This window comes from Dermochelys coriacea, chromosome 1 (genome assembly GCF_009764565.3).
Source record: "Dermochelys coriacea isolate rDerCor1 chromosome 1, rDerCor1.pri.v4, whole genome shotgun sequence".
In the NCBI taxonomy this organism is placed as follows: domain Eukaryota; kingdom Metazoa; phylum Chordata; order Testudines; family Dermochelyidae; genus Dermochelys; species Dermochelys coriacea.
Window position 1 is genome coordinate 217,879,382 of NC_050068.2, and position 18,992 is coordinate 217,898,373.

General features: G+C 44.8%; 1 long non-coding RNA gene across 1 annotated transcript; it reads left to right on the top strand.

Annotated features, from left to right (window-relative positions):
- The first annotated feature begins 14,881 nt into the window (after nucleotides 1-14,881).
- LOC119863097 lies at nucleotides 14,882-18,020 on the top strand. The gene is made up of 3 exons (XR_005295486.2): nucleotides 14,882-15,132; nucleotides 15,215-15,395; nucleotides 16,262-18,020. It is a non-coding gene; the product is annotated as an uncharacterized LOC119863097 (long non-coding RNA).
- Nucleotides 18,021-18,992: the final 972 nt, after the last annotated feature.

An 18,992-nucleotide genomic window follows, 5' to 3' on the forward strand; every position in this document is an offset into this window, starting at 1 on the left:
AGCAAGTTTGCAGATGACACTAAGATGGGTGGAGAGATAGATATGCTGGAGGGTAGCGATAGGGTCCAGAGTGACCTAGACAAATGGGAGGATTGGGCCAAAAGAAATCTGATGAGGTTCAACTAGGACAAGCGCAGAGTCCTGCACTTAGGACAGAAGAATCCCATGAACCACTACAGGCTGGGGACAGACTGGCTAAGCAGCAGTTCTGCAGAAAAGGACCTGGGATTACAGTGGACAAGAAGCTGGATACGAGTCAGCAGTGTGCCCTTGTTGCCAAGAAGGCTAATGGCATATTGGGCTGCATTAGTAGGAGCAATGCCAGCAGATCAAGGGAAGTGATAATTCCCTTCTATTCAGCAGTGGTGAGGCCACATCTGGAGTACTGCATCCAGTTTTGGGCCCCCACTACAGAAAGGATGTGGACAAATTGGAGAGAGTCCAGCGGAGGGCAACGAAAATGATCAGGGGTATGGGGCACATGACTTACAAGGAGAGGCTGAGGGAACTGGGGTTGTTTAGTCGGCAGAGGAGAAGAGTGGCGGGGGAAGGGATTTGATAGCAGCCTTTAACTACCTGAAGGGAGGTTCCAAAGAGGATGGAGCTGGGCTGTTCTCAGTGGTGGTGGACGATAGAACAAGGAGCAATGGTCTCAAGTTGCAGTGAGGGAGGTCTAGGTTGGATATTAGTAAACACTATTTCACTAGGAGGGTAGTGAAGCACTGGAATGGGTTACCTAGGGAGGTGGTGGAATCTCCATCCTCAGAGGTTTTTAAAGCCCGGCTTGACAAAGCCCTGGCTGGGATGATTTAGTTGGTGTTGGTCCTGCTTTGAGCAGGGGGTTGGACTAGATAACCTCCTGAGGTCTCTTCCAACCCTAATATTCTATGATTCTATGTAACAAAAACACAGAAAAACAATAAAGTTCACTATGTAGTTCAGAACCTTCAAATGTTTTGATTTGAGAATGTAGCAAAGGTTCAGAGTTGGGAAGGGAGAACAGTAGCCCATGGCTTATTTCCTCATTCCCAGAAAGGTTGTTTAATGGCCTTCCATTGCTTTTTCCTATCTGATTTTAAATGATTCAATTTTAATTCCATTTAAGTAACTCTCTTGCCATGGTCACTAGCACAAGTGTTGATGTAATTAATGCATCAAAGGCTCTGTGGATGAAACACAAGTCCACAATGCAAAGTTTGGATCAGAATTTGAACTTTCCCTTAGTTTTGTGTGTTCAAATCAGGGGTTTGCTTGCGACCCATCTCTAGTGTGTATATGATGGATTTAGAATGTGGTTGTTACTCATTGGATCACAGAAACTCCCTTGGGGCTGCCAAGTGATGTGCCAAGACTACTTCTTCCCCTGCCTTCCCTGCCAGTTTGGGACTCCAGAACCCAGCCTGGTTGTGCCAGACATGCTTCCCCCCTTTTCCTCAGGTTGGGCTTGCTTCCAGCTACAGAGTCCTTGGGGTCTGTTCCCACCACAGCGGTCACCAGGACTCCAACTTCCACCTTCGGGACACATGTCTCTGTGCACCCCAGGGCAGGCCCTGTCCCCCGCTGACCTGCAACTTCCTTGCAGTCAGCAGCTGGGGTGGCCTCCCTGCTACAAGGTGGAACATTCCCCTCCCCCGGGAAGATGATTATGGGGCAGGAACTGACTTCCTCCAGCCCTTCCCTTTGGAACTTGCCTTAAGCCCTGGGGCTACAGGAACTGGTTACAACCATCCCTGCCCCCAAAGCTGCATTCTTTACTGCTACAGAGGAGTTTAAGAGACACCCTCCTAGTCCCCCAGTCGTCCTTGTGATGTCACCGCCTCCCCCCACCTCCAGGGCTGTTAGCACAAGATTCCTTCTTACTGCCAACAAACCCTGGGACAGATTCTGCCACATTAAAGAAATCATTCCCCAGTAGAAATGATACAAAATTGTGTGCCACTGTTGCAACAGTCAGTTCAGCCTGCAAATCACTAGTTTGTATGTGTACTTTAGCTAAAGGTGCAAGGACTTTGTAACCTCCCACCAGTTCTAATTCTGCCATTTTCCCTGGCAACAAATCCTTCTCCTGGATCCTGACCACAGACATCTCAGCACCCGTATCTCTCAATCCGACAAGTACTTTTCCATTAAGTTTAACAGCATGCTTATGATCACTGCTTGATTGTGTGGAAGCAACCTTTACAAATCCTGTGTGGAAAGAGGCAGCAGCCGGGCTCTGAGAAGCAGCAGCTTCATGTGTTACCTGCTGCCTGTTCTCTCTTAGCAAAGGGCAATTATTCCTCAGGTGCTCAGTAGACTTACAAGGATAGCACCTCTTAGGCTTCTCTGCTGGTACAGGAGACTTGGGACTAGTAACAGGGGAATGGGGAGGTGAACACCCAGCCTCCTTTTTCCCAGGGGTAAAATGGTGATTTTGCTTTTCCCCCACCCTGCACCCCTCTGCCAGTGGTTTATGCTTAATTGCAGCTTTTGCTTGCTTACAAGAGTCTGCAAACCCAGCTAATTCATCCACTGCATTCACCTTTTGCCCCACAAATACTGTTTTACATCATCACTGCACATATTTGGGAATTGTTCCTGAGTAACCAAATCACACATTCTTTCAAAGCTTGTAATGCCTTTCCCTCTCACCCACTTATCTACCAAATCTCTCATTTCATTTACATAAACCACATTACTCAGTCCAGATCCCCTCTTAAGACTTCTGAATTTAACCCTGTAGGTTTCAGGTGTAACCTGAAACTGTTTAAAAACCAGTTCCTTAAATTTACCATAGTTTGAAGCATCATCAATAGGCATCTTATTGAATATGTCCAAAGCTCTGCCAGTCAATTTTGCTATCAATGTGGTCATCTTTTGATCTTCAGGGATTGCATGGAGGGTGCACAGTCTCTCAAAGGTGATGAAATATTTGGCAATATCATTGGATTCATCATATTGTGGACATAGTCGCTCCCATCTGTGGATTTTTGGGGAAGTGGAGCCAGCAGCTAGAGGGTTTTGTCCATAAACCAGGCCAGTTCATGCTTCTGGGCCTCAATCTGGGCCTGTATTTCTCTGTCTCTTAACTCCAGGTCTCTTTTGTGGGCAGCCTCCTCTCTGGCTGCCTCTGCCTCCATAGCTCTCTTGTAGGCAGCCTCCTTCCTGGCTGTTTCTGCATTAAATTCCATTTATTTTAATTCCATCAGTCTTTTATGTTCATTTTCTTTCTCAGCCATTTGCAACCTGTGCAGTTCTAGCTTTTTCTGAGCCTCACTCTCACTCATGTTGCTGATTTTCCTGCCTCTATTCCCTTCCCCAAAATAATCAAACAGAAAATAACAAACCAGTAACCACTTTGTCTGTTCTCCAGCCACCACACCCAAAACTCACTTAAAATCACTACCAGTATCTAAAAGCAATCAGCTGTGCACAGATCCTGCTCGACTATGCCATTGTGATGGGTTGGATCACAGAAACCCCCTTGGGGCTGCCAACTGATGTGCCAAAACTACTTCTTCCCCTGACTTCCCTGCCAATTTGGGACTCCAGAACCCTGCCTGGTTGTGCCAGACATGCTTACCGGCTACAAACACAGACCCAGGTCTGAATCACGTCCCACAAACTGCAAGCTTAAATGAAAGCAGCTTAAGAAGTGTTCTTGTCTCTAACACTCAGATGCCCAGCTCCCAATGAAGTCCAAACCCCAAATAAATCCATGTTACCCTTTATAAAGCGTATGCAGGGTAAACTCATAAATTGTTTGCCCTCTATAACATTGATAGAGAGATATGCACAGCTATTTGCCCCCCCAGGTATTAATACATACTCTGGATTAATTAATAAATAAAAAGTGATTTTATTAAATACAAAAAGTAGGATTTAAGTGGTTCCAAGTAATAACAGACAGAACAAAGTGAATTACCAAGCAAAATAAAATAAAACACGCAAGCCTATGACTAATACAGTAAGAAGCTGAATACAGATAAAACCTCACCCTCAGAGATGTTCCAATAGGCTTCTTTTACAGACTATCCTCCTTCTAGTCTGGGTCCAGCAATCACTCACACCCCCCATAGTCACTGTCCTTTGTCCCAGTTTCTTTCAGGTATCCTTTTGAGGTGGAGAGGCTAACTCTTGACCCAGCTGAAGACCGAATGGAGGGCTCTCCCAGGGGCTTAAATAGACTTTCTCTTGTGGGTGGAGACCCCCCTCCTCTCTCCTATGCAAAGTCCAGCTCCATGATGGAGTTTTGGAGTCACATGGGCAAGTCACATGTCCATGCATGACTGAGTTCCTTACCAGCCAGGTCACATTCCTGGGAAAGCTCAGATGTGGATTGGCATCTCCAAGTTCTTTGTTGACTTAAGTGTTTCTTCCATGCTGCCTTTCATTTTTTACAGGCAGCAGCCATTGCCCACATGCTATCTTGAATGTCTCCAGGAACACTTATGTGTACTGGAGTCTTCCAAGATCCATTGTTCGTTACGTGTTTCTTGAATGGGCACGTCATTTGCACATTCCTTTTTCAAGAAGCTGACCAAATGCTTTACTAAGGCTACTTAAAATCAAGTAAGTACACAGCTAATATTCAGAACTTTGAGTACAAAAATGACACATGCATACAAAAAGGATGAATATATTCAGTAGATCAGAACCTTTACAGAGATATGTTACATGGCATATGTAGCATAAAACATATTCCAGTTATGTCATATATACATTCATAAGCATATTCCCATAAAGCCTTATGGGGTGCAATGTCACAGTGGTTATAGTCAAAAAAGTGGTTCTCTGTGGGGGAGGCTCCACATTTATCCTTGCATAATGACAGGTTTCAGAGTAGCAGCCATGTTAGTCTGTATTCGCAAAAAGAAAAGGAGTACTTGTGGCACCTTAGAGACTAACAAATTTATTTGAGCTTAAGCTTTCGTGAGCTACAGATCACTTCATCGGATCCGATAGCTCACGAAAGCTTATGCTCAAATGAATTTGTTAGTCTCTAAGGTGCCACAAGTACTCCTTTTCTTTTTCCACATTTATCCTCGCACACAATTTCCAGCTCACACTGATATATTGTACAAGACTCAATCCTTTTCTCCTAATTCACCAGCATCACAAAGCTCACCTTGGATTTGAAAACCTTTGCCATGAGCACTCGGAATAATTAGAGAGGGGCCACAACCAAACACTCTATAGTTTGGAGGTGCTCTACACAACTCCAAATTTCACAGCTAACCCCTATCTCCATACTGGGCTGATCACAATCCCAGGATCTCCATATCCTCATGTTCCCCCATATCCTGCCTCCCTCCTCCCACCCACCCCCATGTAAGTGCTGGGAAATTCACAATCTAAACCTAGATTTAGATAGAAAATCTGCAGCTTCAAACCCAGCTCTACCAGTAAAAATATTTCTGCCATAGGAACTTAGCTGGCAAGTCCATCAGTGATACATGAGACAGAATCCATTCTGGCTTGCAAATCCCATACTTTAATGGGCTCTGCAGGGCAAACAGGAATAATAATTAGACATAAGCCTAAAATACAAAGTGGGAATCCAAACATTTCCAAAGACATATGGAAAATAGACTCACCATTTTGATTAGAGGGTTGGGGCAAAATTATGATCCAGATCCAAATACCTCCACAAGTCAGATGTGTTTGTACCTGCAGTTTGGGTATGAGCCTAAGTGACATCACTACACTGGCAAGAATTTTTTAGGCCTATGAGACACATGGCGTTAGGGTTAGGGTTAGGGTTATAGATACAGGGAATAAGAATGTTAAAGGCACTTTTCTATGTCCGCACTACTACACATAGTGGGCAATAGATCTACCTGTCAATCTATTCTCATCACTCTGTTATCTAAGCTCCTTGCATATATTATACATCCATTTCTGCATTATTGTCACATTTCCAATTCAGTAGGTGCTACCCCATATGATGAAGCTGTCTCTGCAATCTCTCTCCTTCCCCACCTCCATGTTACTCAGAAAATCTCTTCCTCCTTCAGCTCATTTCCTAGAATTTGAGTAAAACCTTTCTCACATTTCTGTTTTGCCTGAAGAACAAATTCTTCAGTGAGATGGGCAGGGGTAAATGAGACAGTTATGTGGCATATTTGCCTCAGGCTATGATTTTGTGCCTTAATTTTGTTCTGGTCAACAACAGAGTATTATGAGAGAAAGAGAGTGTGCGCAGAGGTCTGTGCTTTCCCTGCAAAATATAGTAGCTTTGATTGTTGAGGGAGGACACAGAAAGAGTGGAAAAGGGGAGGAAGGATAATGGAAAGACACAGCATGAGGAGAGGGGAAAGATCCTGGTACCCAGGCAACATGGTGATTAGAGACAGAGAGAGTGACAGAGCAGAGAAGCGGAAGAGAAAGGGAAGAGAGAATAACAGAGAGATAAAAGAAAGAAAGAACAAAGGAAGGGAAGGACAGAGAAAGTGGAAGAAAGAAAGAAAGATAAGGAAAAAACAAAAATAGGAGAGTGAGAAGGAGACAGCTGAGGAAAAGAAGAAACAAAGGAGGAGGGGGTAGAAGTGGAGAGGAGTGGAGGATGATAATAGAGGAGAGAAAGACATGCGGAGAAAGAGGATGGAAGTGAAAGAAGAATGAGAGCAAAAATGGTGCAGAGTGAAAGAGCTCCTCAGTTTACAGACGAAGTGAGTCAGCAGGATCCCTAAACCCAAAGAGTATTACCACTGCACTGATGCTGCATGATGAAGAAAGGGAGCACCCAGTAACATGTCAACAAGCATGAGATCTGCAGAGGCAGTGCACAGGGCTGGCCAGGAAACCATAATCAAAGTGAGACTGTTCTCAGAATGATGATGCTGGCCGTTTTCTGAATGCCACTTCCTGCTACAAGAGAGATGTGACATTGCCCAGAAGGTCATCTGAGGTCCTTCCTCTATCCTCTTCAGGCCTCTTCTTCTTTGATTGCCTCAATTGGAAAAGTCTCCTTCTCAACATCTAGGGCACAAGCCTAATTTTTCCTGATTGATGTTGTCAGGGCAACCAGGCCTAGTAGCAAAAAGAGAAGGGGAGGACTGAAAGCAGCAACCATGTGTTACAGGCTGATATCTCTCCTTCTGTGTGTTGTCTCTTTTCAAACCCTCTCTCTCCCTCCCTGTCTCCCACCCTCCCCATTTATTTGCCTCCAGCAATCCATCTATCTAATCTATCTATCACTTATAAAAAGTACTGCAGCATACTCCAGGATTGGTCCACACCACTCCATCTCCCAGCAGCAATGCTGTAATGTTTGGGTGTAATTACTGGAGAATACTGTAGTGTTATTTATATGAGGGACCCCTCTCTCTGGTATAAGTGTGGACTTTTTGCTCTATTTCTGCTACAGCCTTTCTCTGCTTCTTTCCATATCCTTTTCTATTTGTCCCTGCCTCTTTCTTTCCCTCTTTTAATTTAAAGCAATAAGTGAAGCCCCTGTGAGTTGAAGGTGTTGATCACCAGGGCAGTAACCAGGGCGCGGCGAGCAGGGCAGTCTCCCCGGGGCACAAAGCCTCAGGGATGGAAAAAGGGGGCAAGAGGTGACGCCAGGTGGGACTGGCCCAAGCGGCCTGGCATCACTGCTTACCCAATGTCCCATTTTTAATTTAGGGAAATATGGTCACCCTAAAAAATGACAGAAAAAAAAAAGGTAGTCAGCACAAATATGCTTGCTTGCCCCAGGCTCTAAAATGCCTAGTTACGGGTCTGCTGATCAGGCTATATTCCAGTTGGTGTCAGACTGTGAAAGGCATATGAGCTGCACAGAGGGGCTGATGGAAAGGGAGAGCTGCAGATAATGCATCTGAGGAAGGGGAATTCGGCAGTGGAAAAGGTGGCATGAGAGGATATCACAGAGATGAACGTGATAGGTTATGACAGGGGTAGGCAATAGGTAAATCATGGCAGGGATTGCACTCCATAATTCAGTACTCAGGATAGGAGTAGCAGGGGGACTGCTGGAAAGGATTGAGGGGCCTTGTCAAAGCTGTGTGTGGAATCTATGTCTGGAATAGCAGGGGGGCTGCAGGGCACAAGGGAGGGGCGTTGGGAGAGCTGTTTGTGGTGTGGGGTTATGCTTACACATCAGTTGTTTCTTCTCTCCTTGGACATTGGATGATAACAACCTGGCAAATTATGTTCATTTAAAAAAGCCGTGGAGCCACAGAAAGAATGAGCAATGCTAGGGAATAACTTTTAGTATGGGACTGTTTCTCCAGGTTTCTGACCCGGACTGGGGCGTCACTGCAACGCAAAGATACCAATTCCAGGGCATCCCGCCTGGTTGGTTTGGGGTTCCAATAGGGGAGCTGTGGGGAGGAGAGCAGAGAAGAGGCCCAGGAGTCCAGTCCATAAGAACTGAATTCTCCTCTGACTGCCCTGAAGGTGGAGCACTCCAGCACAAGGCAGGGTGCCACTGGGGAACGTGCAATATGTGACTTCTCTCTCCTCTACAAGTTAGTCAGAAATTCACTAAAAAATATATTCTTGGGAAGGAAAATAAATGAGCCTGTGGTTTCCTGTGTTTTTCTCTTAAAAGGCACTAAAGAAGCTCTGTCTCGTTTGTGCAGGGGGCATGGGGCCAGCAACACACAGGATGGTGGCAAGCGAGCCAAGTCAGCTGGAAATTGCTCTCACACATATATAGACATATACCCACTCAGACACACTTACACCTACATATTCACACAGGCATGCCTATGCAGACATGCCTATTGACATTAGGGTGACCAGACAGCAAATGTGAAAAATTGGGACGGGGGGGGAGTGGTAATAGAAGCCTATATAAGAAAAAGACCTAAAAACCAGGATTGTCCCTATAAAATCGGGACATCTGGTCACGCTAATTAACATGTTCCACTCCCAGCTGCTTGGCCTGGATCCCATTGGCTTTTGCAGCAGCTGCATGGAGAGGAGAGGAGAGGAGAGGAGAGGAGAGGAGAGGAGATGGGGTTTTGGGAGGAGGGGGCAGAGGAGTGGGAGGAGTCCCATTAAGCCTACGTGATTATAGCAGCAAAAGTAATTGGAGGGAAAAAAAGCCTCCATCTGCCCCCCTCCCCCAGCCCTGCTCCCCTTTCTACTGAAGTCTAAAATTAGCTGCAGATGAGCGGATGACATCCAGAAATGGCAGGATTTCAGCTGCCCCCCTCTTCCCGTCAAGAGGTCCTGGCTCACTGCAGGCTAATAACAGCTAAGCCACTTTGAAACGTTAGAGTTTGTGATGCCCTCCCTCTGACTCCTTCCAGTAACCTCCCCTGCTCCTGGCCCTCAACAGCGGAAGGCTCCAGGGACACCCCTAGTATTATTATAGGAAGAATCAGCACTGGGGTGATCTGAAGGAGGCCCTCTGTGCAGCACCCTGCCCCCCTGCTCCCCCTCCACCAATGCTACCATGAAGTGTCATCACTAAGTACTCCCCAGACCGAAGAAAAAGGACCCCAGGTTAATGCCACCTCCGAAGGACAGCTCCTCAAAGCACCCAACCCCCCACCAGGATTGGCCCGTGGTGCCAGCACCCACCAGAGATGGGGCAGGAAGGAGCTCAGGATATTGTCTCCTTTTTAGAGGTCCCCTCTGGCACTTTTGCAGCTCCATCCCCTCCCAGCCCTGAGGTGTCACCGTCAGGCACTCAGTGAGAGAGAGGGCACAAAAGGGAGCTTGGGTAAATGTCTCCCCCCGTGCTCTGCCCCTCTAATCCTGCTGCACTCCTCATCTTCCTGCCAAAATGCTGGCCTCTGGCATCAGCAGTGGGGTCCACCAACCCTTCCGAGAGGGGACAGAAGGAAACTCCCCCAAAGGGACGGCTTCTCTAGCAGCGCAGCAACTTGTCCCCTCATCCTTCTGTGTCGGCACTGGGGATAAGTGCCAAACTATTGGGTGCAGAGATTCAGTTCTGTTATATTCTGATGCAAGAGGTGAAGCCACTACCACAAAAATTTGGGATCACCTCATGCACCCCTGGCCAGGCATTGGCCTGTGGCAGGCTTACGGCCTTTTTCAGTGTCAGGGAGCAGTTTGGATGGGGTGGGCCCTAGAAGCACAGCATTTTTTGTCTCCATCTTTGGAATCCTGTGTGTCAGTGTGAGAGTGCGAGGGGGGCCGGCCAGGAGGGCGTGTACGTGCAGAGCATCAAGTGAGCTGTAGCTCACAAAAGCTTATGCTCAAATAAATTTGTTAGTCTCTAAGGTGCCACAAGTACTCCTTTTCTTTTTGCGGATACAGACTAACACGGCTGCTACTCTGAGACGTGAAGTGGCCTCCCAGCCCTCTGAGTATTTCCTCTCAGACAACAGGAATTCCTCCACCCTGCAGGAATTTGTCTCCCATGTCTCCCTCTCTTCTTTATGGAGAGAAGCACCCACTTTACCGTGTTTGTTCACTTTCTCTCTCTCGCTTCTCATCCATATTGCTTTTTTTTCTGCACATAGAAGTACATCTCTCTTGCTCTCGACCTAGCTCTCTCATTCCCCCCCCCCGCCCGCTTCCTCCCGGCATGGATCCAGCTCTCCTGGTATGGCTCTTCTTGCGTTCCTTTGCCTTTTTGGTCCTCTGTCCTTCACAGATCCTCTCCATTCTCATTAAATTGTGTGTATGCCTGCCTACGGCTCTGTGGATGTGCCATTTCGCAAATGAGAGTGCACATATTATGTTCGTGTAGCTGTGTGCATATGGCTATGTGTACTTATGTTTGCACATGGAGATGACGGTGTGATTTTCATCTAATCTATCTATCTATCTATCTAATTTGTAAAATGAAAAGGAGTACTTGTGGCACCTTAGAGACTAACAAATCTATTTGAGCATAAGCTTTCGTGAGCAACAGCTTACTTCATCGGATGCATTCAGCGGAAAATACAGTGGGGAGATTTATATACACAGAGAACATGAAACAATGGGTGTTATCATACATACTATAACGAGAGTGATCATTTAAGATGAACTATTACCAGCGGGGGGAGTGGGGGAGGAAGAAAACTTTTTGTAGTGATAATCAAGGCTGGCCATTTCCAGCAGTTAACAAGAATGTCTGAGGAACAGTGGGTCGTTGGGGGGTGGGGAAATAACATGAGGAAATAGTTTTACTTTGTGTAATGACTCATCCACTCCCAGTCTCTATTCAAGCTTAAGTTAATTGTATCCAGTTTGCAAATTAATTCCAATTCAGCAGTCTCTCGCTGGAGTCTGTTTCTGAAGGATTTTTGTTGAAGAATAGCCACTCTTAGATCTGTAATCGAGTGACCAGAGAGATTGAAGTGTTCTCCGACTCGTTTTTGAATGTTATAATTCTTGACGTCTGATTTGTGTCCATTTATTCCTTTATGTAGAGACTGTCCAGTTTGACCAATGTACATGGCAGAAGGGCATTGCTGGCACATGATGGCATATATCACATTGGTAGATGCGCAGGTAAACGAGCCTCTGATAGTGTGGCTGATGTGATTAGGCCCTATGATGGTGTCCCCTGAATAGATATGTGGACAGAGTTGGCAACGGGCTTTGTTGCAAGGATAGGTTCCTGGGTTAGTGGTTCTGTTGTGTGGTGTGTGGTTGCTGGTGAGTATTTGCTTCAGGTTGGGGGGCTGTTTGTAAGCAAGGACTGGCCTGTCTCCCAAGATCTGTGAGAGTGACAGGTCGTCCTTCAGGATAGATTGTAGATCCTTGATGATGTGTTGGAGAGGTTTTAGTTGGGGGCTGAAGGTGATGGCTAGTGGCGTTCTGTTATTTTCTTTGTTGGGCCTGTCCTGTAGTAGGTGACTTCTGGGTACTCTCTGGCTCTGTCAATCTGTTTCTTCACTTCAGCAGGTGGGTATTGTAGTTGTAAGAATGCTTGATAGAGATCTTATAGGTGTTTGTCTCTGTCTGAGGGTTTGGAGCAAATACGGTTGTATCGTAGAACTTGGCTGTAGACAATGGATCATGTGGTATGATCTGGGTGAAAGCTGGAGGCATGTAGGTAGGAATAGCGGTCAGTAGGATTCCAGTATAGGGTGGTCTTTATGTGACCATTGCTTATTATCACCGTAGTGTCCAGGAAGTGGATCTCTTGTGTGGACTGGTCCAGGCTGAGGTTGATGGTGGGATGGAAATTGTTGAAATCATGGTGGAATTCCTCAAGGGCTTCTTTTCCATGGGTCCAGATGATGAAGATGTCATCAGTGTAGCGCAAGTAGAGTAGGGGCATTAGGAGACGAGAGCTGAGGAAGCGTTGTTCTAAGTCAGCCATAAAAATGTTGGCATACTGTGGGGCCATGCGGCTACCCATCGCAGTGCCGCTGATTTGAACAAATCCGCACAGACACACCCCTGGAACCCCGACCTGGGGTCTTCTATCTGATATCCAAGATCCATAAACCTGGAAATCCTGGACACCCCATCATCTCAGGCATTGCCACCCTGACAGCAGGATTGTCTGGCTATGTAGACTCCTTCCTCAGGCCCTATGCTACCAGCACTCCCAGCTATCTTTGAGACACCACTGACTTCCTGAGAAAACTACAATCCATCGGTGATCTTCCTGAAAACACCATCCTAGCCACTATGGATGTAGAAGCCCTCTACACCAACATTCCACACAAAGATGGACTACAAGCCGCCAGGAACAGTATCCCCGATAATGTCACTGCAAATCTGGTGGCTGAACTTTGTGACTTTGTCCTCACCCATAACTATTTCACATTTGGGGACAATGTATACCTTCAAATCAGCAAAAAGAAAAGGAGTACTTGTGGCACATTAGAGACTAACAAATTTATTAGAGCATAAGCTTTCATGAGCTACAGCTCACTTCATCGGATGCATTTGGTGGAAAAAACAGAGGAGAGATTTATATATACACACACAGAGAACATGAAACAATGGGTTTATCATACACACTGTAAGGAGAGTGATCACTTAAGATAAGCCATCACCAGCAGCAGGGGGGGGAAAGGAGGAAAACCTTTCATGGTGACAAGCAAGGTAGGCTAATTCCAGCAGTTAACAAGAATATCAGAGGAACACTTACCAGCACTCCCAGCTATCTTTAGCTTGGTCACATAAACACCACCCTATATCGGAAACCTACTGACCGCTATTCCTACCTACATGCCTCTAGCTTTCATCCAGATCATACTACTCGATCCATTGTCTACAGCCAAGCGCTACGATATAACCGCAATTGCTCCAACCCCTCAGACAGAGACAAACACCTACAAGATCTCTATCATGCATTCCTACAACTACAATACCCACCTGCTGAAGTGAAGAAACAGATTGACAGAGCCAGAAGAGTACCCAGAAGTCACCTACTACAGGACAGGCCCAACAAAGAAAACAACAGAACGCCACTAGCCATCACCTTCAGCCCCCAACTAAAACCTCTCCAACGCATCATCAAGGATCTACAACCTATCCTGAAGGACGACCCATCACTCTCACAGATCTTGGGAGACAGACCAGTCCTTGCTTACAGACAGCCCCCCAATCTGAAGCAAATACTCACCAGCAACCACACACCACACAACAGAACCACTAACCCAGGAACCTATCCTTGCAACAAAGCCCGTTGCCAACTCTGTCCACATATCTATTCAGGGGGATACCATCATAGGGCCTAATCACATCAGCCACACAATCAGAGGCTCGTTCACCTGCGCATCTACCAATGTGATATATGCCATCATGTGCCAGCAATGCCCCTCTGCCATGTACATTGGCCAAACTGGACAGTCTCTACGTAAAAGAATGAATGGACACAAATCAGACGTCAAGAATTATAACATTCAAAAACCAGTTGGAGAACACTTCAATCTCTCTGGTCACTCGATCACAGACCTAAGAGTGGCTATACTTCAACCAAAAAGCTTCAAAAACAGACTCCAATGAGAGACTGCTGAATTGGAATTAATTTGCAAACTGAATACAATTAACTTAGGCTTGAATAGAGACGGGAATGGATGAGTCATTACACAAAGTAAAACTATTTCCCCATGGTATTTCTCCCTCCCACCCCACCCCCCACTGTTCCTCTGATATTCTTGTTAACTACTGGAATTAGCCTACCTTGCTTGTCACCATGAAAGGTTTTCCTCCTTTCCCCCCCTGCTGCTGGTGATGGCTTATCTTAAGTGATCACTCTCCTTACAGTGTGTATGATAAACCCATTGTTTCATGTTCTCTGTGTGTGTGTATATAAATCTCTCCTCTGTTTTTTCCACCAAATGCATCCGATGAAGTGAGCTGTAGCTCACGAAAGCTTATGCTCTAATAAATTTGTTAGTCTCTAAGGTGCCACAAGTACTCCTTTTCTTTTTGCGAATACAGACTAACACGGCTGCTACTCTGAAACCTTCAAATCAGCGGCACTTCGATGGGTACTCGCATGGCCCCACAGTATGCCAACATTTTTATGCATGTCAGCATGCAAGTATTAGTGTGTCTGTATTTATCCAAGTGTGAATTCATGTGCATTTGTATATCCCTGTATTTGTGTGTATGCACATTCACGTCTATAAGCCTGTATTTGCATATGTGTGTGTGTACATGTCTAGATGCCTCTGTTTATTTCTTTGTAAGCCTGGTCATATGTCTGTGCTGGTCTTTATGTGTGCACATGTCTTTATGTTTGTATTTGTCTTAATACGTGTGTGTGTTTGTCTATATTGGTGTATGTCTACATGTCTGTACTGGTGTATATGTGTACACACATATCTATATACCTGTATTGGTCTATGTGTGTGTGCATATCTAGATTCCTGTGTTCTGTGTGTGGGTGTGTGTATATCTACATGTCTGTATCAGTGTATGTGTGCATGCATGTCTATATGTGTGTATCGATATATGCGTGCACCTGTGTCTCTATGTCTGTATTTGTGTGTGTACATATTTGTGTATGTCTGTTTTTCTGTCTGTGTGCATGTCCATTTGTATTGATATCTCTGTGTGGGGGCGTGTGTGTGTGTGTCTGAGTCTGTGTGTGTGTGCATATATGCATGTCTGCATGACTGTATTTGTCTATCTATGGCATGTTTATATTTTAATATTATTTATTCGTTTATAGTAGCACCCGCTTTGTGTGAATGTTTTGAGGGTCTGGGTGTTTTCCTTTGTGTATCCGGTGTACAACTTGTCCAAGGACAGTGTTCTTAAGAACAAAAAGTAAGGCAAAACAATACAAATACACGGAAGCTTTTGTTACTGGTAAAGTTATTTATATTTTGGTGCATTCTTCCCTTGGCAGGAATGAGGTCATGGAAACCAGAAAGAGCACAGCAACTGGACAGGAGAGATAAGAGTTCAGCTGAACGTGGTAGGTAGCTCAACAGTATTGACCAAAGTTTCACAAGAAATCTAGTTCCTTTTCAGCAACATGTGAGAGAGAATGAACACAAGTAAACTTTAATGTCACCATAGAGAATAAGGTAAGTCATAGCTACCCCTAGCTTGGCCTTTCCCATTTGGAGGCACTGTATGCATGGTAAGCTATGGGCACTATTTCATTAAAACTGTAGCACAGACCTGCGTGGAGGCTCGGGAAGATAAAGTGAAGCATAGAGAAAGTAAGTAGCTTTATCGTTGTCACATAAAACTTTAGGGACCAGAAAAGAAGCACTGACTCTGGAAATTACAGCCTTTCAGAGGAGGAGGCACTATAAAATGTGATATATACCATCATGTGCCAGCAATGCCCCTCTGCCATGTACTTTGGCCAAACTGGATAGTCTCTATGCAAAAGAATAAATGGACACAAATCTGACATCAAGAATTGTAACATTCAAAAACCAGTAGGAGAGCACTTCAGTCTCCCTGGACATTCAATAACAGACCTAAAAGTGGCCATTCTTCAACAAAAAACTTCAAAAACAGACTCCAATGAGAAACGGCAGAACTGGAGTTAATTTGCAAACTGGACACCATCAAATTAGGCTTAAATAAAGATTGGGACTGAATGGGTCACTACAAAAAGTAATTTTCCTTCAGCTGATACTCACACCTTCTTGTCAACTGTTAGAAATGAGTGACGTCCGCCTTGCATTGGCCTCGTTAGCACTACAAAAGTAATCAACTGTTGAGAATAGGCCACTTCCGCCTTAATTGAATTGGCCTCATTAGCACTGACCCTCCACTTGGTAAGGCAACTCCCATCTTTTCATATATATACTGCTTCCTATATTTTTCACTCCATGCATCTGATGAAGTGAATTTTAGCCCATGAAAGCTTATGCCCAAATAAATTTGTTAGTCTCTAAGGTGCCACAAGGACTCCTCATTGTTTTTGCTGTTACAGAATAACACGACTACCACTCTGAAAACTATAAAAAGTGTAGAAGGAATGCTAGCTCCATGGGGAGCTCCTGACTACTCCAGACCTACCATCTTCCAGCAGAGCATGCCATCAAGAATAATACAGTTGTGTCAGCTATGAAGAGATCACATCTACTACAATCCCAGCCTCCTACCGCAAAAGGCTGTGTAAGGAACAGGGAGGGATCACTGGCTACAGGTAATTTAAAACTATTCCAGTCCTAGCATCTCTCAGCAGGAGAAATGCTAGGAAATAGGCCTGGGGCACAATGCACAGGGAGTGCCTAGCTTCTCCACACTTCTTGTCTCCCAGCAGAGTGCTGTAGGGAACAATACAGGAGTTCTGACTGAGTGCACTCCCGCCATCCCAGGCCTGGCCCCTCCCAAAAGAAACTTCTGAACACAAAAGTGCGGGAACACCGGCTGCATTAGTATCTCCCAGCAACCTCCAGTAAGAGTTGCTCTATGCAGCTCTGGCTGTTCAGAGCTCAAAGCTCCTGTCCCAGCAGGAGGTTCAGTAGGGAACAGTGCAGGAGAACTGGCTATGAGTTCAGAACCTCCTTCAGTAGCATAGATAGATATTTTAAAGGTTAAATTATTTTGAAGGTTTAAATTATTAAAGGTTTAAATAGAGAAGGAACAGGTTAAAGAATATTTAGATAAGTTAGATGTATTCAAGTTAGTAGGATCTGATTAAATTCAATTTAGGGTATTTAAGGATCTAACTGAAGCAATCTCAGAATCTTAGTGATTAACTTTGAGAATAGAGGACACGTGAGGTCCTAGAGGACTGGAGAAGAGCAAACATAGTACCTATCTGTAGAAATGGGAACAAAGGATCCAGAGAATTACAGACAGCCTAACTTTGATACCTGAAAAAATACTGAAATAAATCATTAAACAACGGATGTGTAACTACGTAGTGGATAATAGAGTGATAAGCAATACCCAACATGGATTAGTGAAGAACAAATTAAGCAAGACCAACCTAATTTCCTTCTTTGGCAGGGTTACTGACCTAGTGGATAGGGGAAAGCTGTTAACATGATATATCTTGATATCAGTAAGGTTTTTGACACAGTCCCACATGACATTCTCATAAGCAAACTAGGAAATATGGTCTAGATGAAATTACTCTATGATGGATGCAAAACCATATTCAAAGAATAATTATCAATGGTTTGCTGTCAAACTGGGAAGGCGTTTCTAATGATGTCTTGCAGAGGTCAGTCCTGGGTCTGCTACTCTTCAATATGTTAATTAATGTCTTGGATAATGGAGTGAAGAATATAGGCGAGTCTCATCTTACACTGGGGTTACGTTCCGCAGTCAGCGCATAAAGCGAAAATCGCGTATAGTCAAAATTATATTGAGTGTAATGGCGGGCAGAATTGCCCACACTACAGGTACAGTATTTAAATTGTTATTTTTCTCTTTTTTTTTTTTTGCCGACTGCGCAAAGCTGAATTCGCGCATATTAAATGTGCATAAGATGTGACGCACCTGTATACTTATAAAACTTGTGAATGACATCAAGCTGGAATGGGCAGTTAGCACTTTGGAGAAGAGGATTAGAATCCAAAATGTCTTGACAAATTGGAGAGACAAATTTGAAATTAGCAAGATGACATTCAATAAAGACAGGTGCAAGGACTTCACTTAGGAAGGAAAAGTCAAATTCACATTTACAAAATTGGGTATAACTGGCTAGGTGCTAGCACTACTGAAAAGGATCTGGAGGTTATAGTAAAAAGAAAAGGAGTTCTTGTGGCACCTTAGAGACGAACAAATTTATTTGAGCATAACCTTTCGTGAGCTACAGCTCACTTCATCAGATGCAATCAGTGGAAAATACAGTAGGGAGATTTATATACACAGAGAACATGAAACAATGGGTGTTACCATACACACTATAACGAGAGTGATCAGGTAAGGTGAGCTATTACCAGCAGGAGAACGGGGGGTGGGGGACCTTTTGTAGTGATAATCAAGGTGGGCCATTTCCAGCAGTTGACAAGAACGTCTGAGAAACAGTGGGGTGTGGGGGGGGGGAATAAACATGGGGAAATAGTTTTACTTTATGTAATGACCCATCCACTCCCAGTCTCTATTCAAGCCTAAGTTAATTGTATCCAGTTTGCAAATTAATTCCAATTCAGCAATCTCTCGTTGGAGTTTGTTTTTGAAGTTTTTTTGTTGAAGTATTGCCACTTTTAGGTCTGTAATTGAGTGACCAGAGAGATTGAAGTGTTCTCCAACTGGTTTTACGTAGAGACTGTCCAGTTTGACCAATGTACATGGCAGAGGGGCATTGCTGGCACATGATGGCATATATCACATTGGTAGATGTGCAGGTGAACAAGGCTCTGATATTGTGGCTGATGTAATTAGGCTTTATGATGGTGTCCCCTGAATAGATATGTGGCAACGGGCTTTGTTGCAAGGATAGGTTCCTGGGTTAGTGGTTCTGTTGTGTGGTGTGTGGTTGCTGGTGAGTATTTGCCTCAGGTTGGGGGGCTGTCTGTAAGCAAGGACTGGCCTATCTCCCAAGATCTGTGAGAGTGATGGGTCATCCTTCAGGATAGGTTGTAGATCCTTGATGATGCGTTGAAGAGGTTTTAGTTGAGGGCTGAAGATGATGGCTAGTGGTGTTCTGTTATTTTCTTTGTTGGGCCTGTCCTGTACTAGGTGACTTCTGAGTACTTTTGATATAT